This window comes from Protopterus annectens, chromosome 15.part0 (assembly GCF_019279795.1).
Source record: "Protopterus annectens isolate FY-2018-M chromosome 15.part0, PAN1.0, whole genome shotgun sequence".
NCBI classification, from domain to species: Eukaryota; Metazoa; Chordata; order Ceratodontiformes; family Protopteridae; genus Protopterus; species Protopterus annectens.
In genome coordinates this window covers 697,730,042-697,738,775 of record NC_056749.1, presented here as the reverse complement: position 1 = coordinate 697,738,775, position 8,734 = coordinate 697,730,042, and positions in this window count along the sequence as shown.

Genomic DNA, 8,734 nt, shown 5'->3' with positions numbered 1-8,734 from the left:
ATTATTTATAAGGTCCATGATGATTTGTTCCATGACCTTACAGATTAGGCTGGTTAAGCTTATGGGTCTGTAGTTCCCAGCTTCTGTTGCTGTACCCCCTTTTTGAAGGTGGATAATGGTTGCTGTTTTCCATTCAGCAGGGACAAAACCAGTACTCAGGCTGTGGTTGAACAGAGTACCTAATTGAGTTGCTAATTCATGTTTTAGACCATTTAAAATGTAACCTGGTATGCCATCTGGTCCTATGGAGGCTGTGGTTTTGGCCTTGGAGAGAGCATTAATGACTTGCTCTTTGGAGATGCAAAGTGGGATAGATGTAGCGCAAATGTTTTGTGAATGTTTGGAGGGGACAGTGGATAAAATTTTTGCCAAACCTGTCAGCTAATAGGTTAGCTATTTTTGCAGCATCACTGTGTGTGATGTCATCCACAGCTTGTTCAGAACACGTCTGGGTGCTACCTTTTAGGTTATGGATATAGCTGAAGAATGCCTTATGGTTACCTTAGCTATGGTTGATTTATATATTTTTTTTTTGAAATTGCCCTTAGAGGATTTTTCAAGTTGTCTTATTTGTTTTTTCAAACAGAGGAGGGTGTTCTTCCAGTGGGACCTCTCTTTTTTACTTTTAGACAGCAATTTCTTTCTCTTCTTGTATAGCTTATTAATGCTAGATGTCCACCAGAGAGGCTTGTTTTTTTCTTGAGGATCTTGTTTTGACCCTATCAGGTACAGCTGTGTCAAAACATGGTGTTTGTACAGGGCATTTGTGTATACCTTAGTATAGTTGTCAATGCCATGTGTGGGAACAGGAGCTTGGAAATTATTTATGCCATCCCTTAGGAGGGCATAATTAGCTTTGTTGAATTTTTTTAGCCTGCTTTCACCTAACAGAGGTACAGATATTAAAGCTACTTCAAATGTGACTGATTTTTAATCAGATTTAACCAGTGAGGGTCCCATACTTGTGGTGGTGCAACAGTCACCCATGTTGGTGAGGGCCAGGCTGAGAATATCTGAGCCACTTGTGGGGTTGCATACTATTTGTTCCAGTGCATTAGTGTTAACAAACTCCAGAAACCTCTGTGTGAGCATGTTGGCACTCATATAAGTTTCCTAGCCAATGGAGAGATAGTTAAAATTGCCCATGACTAGAGTGTTTGCTTGTAATTTGATTGACTCAAGTAGGTTCAAATAAACAGCGTGGGTATCTTGGTTCATGGAAGTGGGCCTGTAACTAACCATGATTTGAAGGGGGGGGTCTTATGCACAATTAGTTGAACCTGGAGTAATTCCATGGAGTTTTCCTGTCTAACCAGTCTAGAGGTGTATTTATCTTTGATGAAGATAGATACTCCTCCTTGTTTGGTTCTCACACATTCATTTTGTGGTCTGAAAGTGTGGAAGGCATTGTAGCCTAGCAAGGCTGGTGTACTCTCTTTGGCCCTGAAACAAGTTTCTGTGACTGCACAAATATCAATGTTCTCCAAGGACAGGAGTGCTTCTAGACACTGTAGTTTCTGGTTTAAACTCCTAGCATTTAGCAGCATAATCTTTAATTTATTTGTGAATAATAATTTCACATTGGAAATTTTGTGCTTGAGACCTTGCCTAAAAAAGGCATTATGGGGAAGGCACGTGTAACCAAAAGCCTAGAGGTGACAGGTGAAGACCATTTCTGGCAAAGCAACGTGGTCTATCAACCATGTTATCCCAGATTGCCAGGAACTGGATCCCCTTAGAATAACCCCAGAAACTAAGCTGATTGTTGAAGTTGATCATTTTTTGTTTATATTGTGGTATCATCCTAGGTGAAGGTAGAATGCTGCTCAAGGCTAGGGAGGTACATACCTGCCTGGGACACATATTCATAGAGCTCAATCATGCCTGTCTTCATATACTCCAGTGAGTTGCATTTCAATTTATTCACACCAACATGAACTACGACAGAGTCATAACAGTACTTCTTGTGGAGAGACATGAGTGCATGTGTGATCTGACAGATCCTGACACCCGATAGACAGCTAACCTTATCCTTGTCCAGTCTGGTGAGTGGGACATCTGTGTGTCTCACAATGGAGTTACCTATGACTAAAACTGGTGCTTATGTTTTATGTGTATTGAGTGCTGTAGGTGCTGTATTAGGGGTAGCATGTTTGTGTTTGGAAGGTGGCTGGTGTTTAGGTAGGTTTCTGGTGATTACCTCTGCATATGATGGTTTATGTGTTGAGTGCATGGTTTGAGCAGTAGGTGCAGTATGTGAGCTGACAACCTGTTCAGTGTTACTGTTCTGTGCATGAGAGAGCAAGGATTTCAGATGTAGATGCATCTCTGACAAATTGTACTTGGGTGATTTAGGAGTAGAGGGTTGTCAGTGTACATGAGAAAGTTGTTACACTGCCTCAGGATACCCATGCCAATCAGGCTGGTGGCAAAAATGGAGGTAAACTGACCATCCATAATGCTGAGTTAAATCCTGTTTTCACGTTGGGGAGAGAAAATGGAGGGGTAATGTATAACTGGGTGCTCTAAACAGGGTCTTTACTAATGGGGTGCTCTATAAGGGGTCTATACTAGCAGGGGTTCTCCAAATGCTATTAAACTATTGTAGGTTTGGTGGTTTGGGGACTGTTTAAAGGGTAAAAATGCAGCTGAGGTGCTCTCTTATCAGCTAAGTGCAATTTAAGGATGTCTCAGCCGTATCATGGGCAGCTGCTAAGGGAAAATTTATCTACTGAAATGTTTGCATTTAAAACTGGCAGTGGTTACCCCCACTGCATGGTAGTGCATGATGGTTCATTGAGTTGCAATACACATAAACAGATGATTACAACAGAGCAGTGGTTGGCCACCTAACTTTCAAACATTCAGCTTACATTGATAAAAGGAGTGCTTATGGCTTTACTGCTTCCCACAGAGGAATAGATTTTGTCTGCCACTGTACAGATTAATGTTGGAGTGTTGTATCCAGATCTGAAGCCTTGCTAGTTATCAGCTAATCACCTATGTGTGTCTGTGTGTTCCAGGAGTTGATTACAGATAACCGTTTCAAGGCTTTTTTTGTTAATGGACATAATAGAGAGATTGGTCTGCAGTCTTAGGGAAGGGGGGAGTAGTTTCTTGGGTAAGAAGAGTATTAGGGAGTGTTATGATTGCTTGGGGACAAGCAGAAGTTGTGATAGAGAAGTTAAAATGTGACAAAGCAGTTTTTCTTGTGGTCTGGCTACCATTCTGAGAAACACAAGGATTAAACTGAAATGTGGGAGTTCCCTTTAAGTTCAAAATTTTCCAAATGTTCATGAAGAGATTTAGAGGTGATTTTCCAAAAGCAGAAGGTATGTGATGTTATTAATGTCTGGGAATTTGAGGTAGAATGGAAGAAGTCTAGCCACTGGGGTGTATAGGGCATTGGGGCATGAAAGACAGCTTGCTGGCTTGTTAGGACAAGAAATTCTAATGTATTGCCCTTTTGGGTGAATTAATTGCTACCCTGGAAGGGTGGAATTTTGAAATGGGTTTATAGTTTCCAGATGGTATAACACATCTTAGCAAGGCACTCTCTGTGTGTATTATGACAAATAGGTGCTAGATTCTGGTTCAGTTTCTAGAAAAGGTGGTAGTGTGGAAAGCACAGTCAGATGACCAGATCTATGTGATATCATTCTGTAATACAGCACTGAAATGATGTTTCAATACTAAATGAGACAGAAGTCTCAGGGCAGTCTATTTTTGAAACCTGACAAAGAAGGAAGACCACTCACCCACTTCATCTTGCCTTGCTTTAGTAAGTAACCAGAGAATATTAATTCTTTAGATCAGTCAGGAAAATATAATGAAATTAGTTAAGTATTGTTTTTCTGTAAAGTACAGTTTTGTACCTACCATAAATGTAGATGTTTGAGTGTATACACTGCTGCAGTCATTGCACTTGGGTTATCCTGCCGACAGGTGGTTCCCCATTCGTCCCGAGTTCCAAAGTCTTGGTCCGGTGTCGGTTGCTGTCACCTCCTCCCTGACGTCAGTGCGACAGGGTTATATAAGATGCAGCCGATGCCATTTTCTTCAGTTTTTCGTGGCCCAGATGTCAGATGCCTCTAAATAGGTATGCAATTCCAATTGCTAATAATACATACATTATAAAAGCAAAAAAAACAACTTACAGTTGCCAGCAAATACTCCCCATAGGTAGTAAGGGTAGAAGACATAGGTACGTACCAGCAAGTAAGAGGGGAAGGAGGGAGGGTAACCTGGACTGCAGCAGTGTATACACTTGAACATCTACATTTATGGTAGGTACAAAACTGTACTATGTTCATCGTGTTACACTGCTGCAGTCATTACACTTAGGTAGAATCCCAAAGCTGAGGAAAAGTGGCTGGTTCTATAAGGCATTAGGGGTGGCTATAAGGCCCTGCAGCACTGCAGTGGCGAAGCCAGCTCTGGATTTAGAGTATAGAGGCAGATGGTAATGTTTGGTGAAAGTATGTACAGAACTCCAAGTTGCTGCTTCCAAAATATCCTTGGTAGGTACTCCCCTGAGGTAGGCAATGGAAGTGGCTGTTGCCCTGGTGGAGTGAGATCTGATGCTGCTAGGTATAGGTTTTCCATGGTATGTGTAGCAGAAACATATACAATGTCCTATCCATTTTGAAATAGTCTGTTTTGAAATGGCTTTTCTCTGTGCTCCTGCAGCATATGCTACCAATAATTGCTCAGATTTTCTGAAAGCTTTGGTTTTGTCCAAGTAGAAGCGTAACTGCCTGTGAATGTCCAAAGAGTGCAGTAGTCTCTCCCCTCTATTCTGTGGTGTAGGATAAAAAGTTGGCAGGTGAGTAGTTTGGTTTAGAGCCACACCGGATACCACCTTTGGCATAAAAGTAGGGTTAGTTCTTAAAGACACCCTGTCCTGGTGGAAAATGAGGAAAGGTTCCACTGCCATTAGTGCCTGTAATTCTGAAACTCTTCGTGCTGATGTTATTGCCAGGAGCAGAGCAGTTTTCCAAGAGATATATTTTAATTCTGCTGTGTTGGCTGGCTCAAAAGGAGGTAAAGTTAGCTTCTCCAAAACAAAGTTGAGGTCCCAAGTTGGAGTAGGTGCTCTACTGGGTGGTCTTATGTTTTTAACCCCTCTGAGGTACTGTTTTAACAGAGGATTAGAGAAAATTGGTGGATCCATGTTGTAATGATCAGAGATGGCAGAGGCATGGATCTTGATGGATGAGAAGGAGAGTCCTTTGTCCAGCATCTCAGTTAAGTATTGTAGTATCTGCGGAATGTTTGGGACAAGAGGGTCAAGGCCGTGAGCTTGGTTACAGGCACAGAATCTCTTCCATTTATCTGAATAGGCTTTCCTGGTACTAGGCCTTCTGGCCTCTATACTGACATCCATAACAGCTTTGGAGAGAGGCACTGCTTGCTTGACTAAGGAATCTTCCATGCAGCTAGGTTTAATGTCTTTAGGTGGCTGTGTAGTATTTATTTGTTGTGCTGAGTCAGCAGATGTGGGATTTGAGGCAAAATCCAGGGTGGTTCTTGTGCTAAGCTCCTTAAGATTGGGTACCAGTGCTGGCGTGGCCAGTCTGGTGGAATCAGGATCATCTTTGGCTCTTCCTGCCTGGCTTTTATGAGTACCTTTGGCAGGAGAGGTAGTGGTGGGAAAGCGTATACTTGTAGGTTGTCCCAGTTGAATGAGAGGGCATCCACTTTCCATGCTTGTGGATGGTAACTCCTTGTGCAGAATTTTTGTAGCTGGCAGTTTATTGGGGATGCAAACAGATCTATGTCTGGGCTCCACCATTTCTGTGTTATCATTCTGAATATTTGTCGATTCAACTCCCATTCATGGGGATCCATGATGTTTCTGCTTAAGTCATCTGCCAGTGTGTTTTTCTCTCCTGGCAGGAACTGTGCTTGCAGATGAACTTGAAGGTTTATAGCTGTGTTCCACAGGGTCATAGCCTGTCTGCATAGGGGGTAGGAGTGAGTGCCCCCTTGCTTGTTTATGTACCACATAACTGTGGTGTTGTCTGTCTTTAGTAGTAGTTGTCCTGGATGTAGCAGGTCCTTGAAAGCTATAAGCGCATTTTGTACAGCTAGCATCTCTTTTTGATTGATGTGAAGATGCCTTTGTTCTGCGGGCCACGTGCCCTGAATACATTTGCCTGCCATGTGTGCTTCCCCAGGCGTAATCCGATGCATCTGTTGTCAGTGTTTGCCTGGCTGTGGGTTGTGCAAAAGGCTGTCCTTTGTTGAGGTGACAGGCTTGAGCCCACCACTGAAACTCCTGTTGAAGGCAAGGGATTAGTGGTATAACTGTTTCCAAACTATGACAGTGTTGAGACCATACATTCTTTAGGTACCATTGTAGTTTCCTCATATGCAGTCTGGCATATGGAATTAGTAGTATGCAGGATGCCATGTAACCCAAGGCCTGCAGAATTTTTCTTGCAGGGAGTTGGGTCTTTGTTGCCATCAATTGAAAGTATTGAGCCAGTAGTCCTTGTTTGTCTGGCATGAGATAAGCCATCTGGGCCATTGTGTTCAAGCTGGCACCCAGGAATATAATCTCTTGTGAGGGCACTAGTTTTGATTTATTTTCGTTTACTGTGTACCCCAGGCAACTTAATAACTTTTTTACAAATGCCAGATGCTTTAGAAGAATATCTTTGCTCTCTGCTTGAATCAGGCAGTCGTCCAGGTACGGATAAATATGAATTCCTTTCCGTCTGCAAAATGCAATTACTGGTGCCAGGCACTTTAAGCCAAAGGGCAGTGCAGAGAATTGATAGTGCATTGAACCTGCTATGAAACTGAGATATCTTTTGCAATTTTGTCTGAGAGGGACATGCAGGTATGCCTCTTTGAGGTCCAAAGTCACGAGCCAAGATTTCTTGCCCAGCATGGGAAGAAGCTGCTGTAATGTCAACATTTTGAATTTCGGAACATCCAGGTAAGTGTTTAGAGATGAAAGATCCAGAATGGGCCTCCAGGCTTTGTCCTTTCTGGGTACCAGAAAGAGTTTTGAGTAAAATCCTTGTCCTTGCTCCTGTGATGGTACATTTTGAATAGCTCTCATATCCATGAGTGCTGTAATTTGTTTTTGAGCTTCTGCCCATTGATTTGGTGGCAGAGTTGGCATTCCTTTTAACCTTGGCAGAGTGGGAAAGTGGAACCTGTAACCTTGAAATACAATGTTGAGAACCCATTTGTCTTTGGTAATCATTTGCCAATTGTGGTAGAAGAGTGCCAGTTTTCCTCCCAAGGGGACTGCCAAGAAGGATTTATTTGGCAGCTGTAGTGGGAAGTTATTGGAGCTGCTTTTTATATGGTTGGGGTCTGTCTTCCCCTTCTTTCTGGCCTGATGTAACCCATTGTCGAGGCCTGTAAGGACCTTGTGTGTGACCTCTACCTCTTGGACATCTGTATCTTTCCCTTTGAGGTCTGTCTGTAATTGGAAAGGACCAATTCTTAGTTGGCCAGTTTCTGCTAAATCTAGGAGGCTGAACCTGTAAGAAATCCTTCACCGTTTGCATAGATTTTGCCTTATCCTCCATTTTCTTTAATACCTCTTCTGCCTTAACTCCAAATAACACATCCTGCTGCAAAGGTGCATCCAATAATTTTGCTTTAACATGATCTGGTAACGTATGTTCTTTTAACCAAGCATGCCTTCTAATGACAGACCCTGTAACTGCTGCTCTGCAGGAGGCCTCTAGAGAATCAAACCCACATTGCAAAGCATGCTTTCCCACTTGTTCAGCTGCATGCAATAAACCCTGCATTTCTTTAAAATTAGGAGGATCTGATTCTGGAAGCATTTTTTGTTTTAACTGAGACAGTAAAAATTGCTGATATTTTAGCATGTGAAACTGGCAATTTAAGGCTCTCATTGCTAAAGTTGCAGACGTATATACTTTCTTTTCCCATCTGTCTAATGCTCTAGAATCTCTGTCAGAGGGAACTGGATTCTTGGCTGATGAGGCCTTAACTCCTTTGGGTCCCTGAGAAATAGTTTCAGGGTCAGCTACAGGGCTTATATACAGAAATGTATGTGAGTCAGAGACTCTGTAGTATCTGTCAGGTTTAACAGGGGCTGGAGGTAAGGAATCAGGATTTAAGCTGGATTCAGTATACACATCATCCACAATATCTAACACTGGTGGAATAGCAAGGCGTCTATGTTGAGGTAATAAAAGGAAGTCTCTGAGCCTTTTCTTGGATTCTGAGTAATCCTGGCCTTCCCAGTGGAAATGTTCCCTCATGGTATGTAGGGTTTCCCCAAAGGAGTAGTCCTCAGGTGGTGAGGCTGATGGAGTTGATTCCTCAGCATCAGAATCCTCATAAGGGGGTAAAGAGTATCCTAGGTCTGAGGATGAATCAGAAGAGATGGACACCTGGTTGGATGAGTCATAATCTGCATCCTGTCTAGGCCTTTTATCAGGAGGGGGATGGGACCCCCTGATCAGAGTGATTAGGTATTCGGCCATTTTGAGCATTTGTTTCTTAGGCATGGAGGCCTGTCCTGGAGAATGCTGCATTTGTTTCTTTGACTTTAAAGGAGGCTTAGACTTAGCTGACGGTTTAATGCTTAACTGAGTCGGTCTGAAGACACCCTCTGTAGCTGTGGGCTGCTCAGCTACTCCGGATCCCTCTGAAAGGTTAGTCTCAGTAGGCTGAAGAACTTGTGCAATCTGAAGGCCCAGCTGTCTCCACGTCGAAGTCAGAGGCGGCTTGTGGT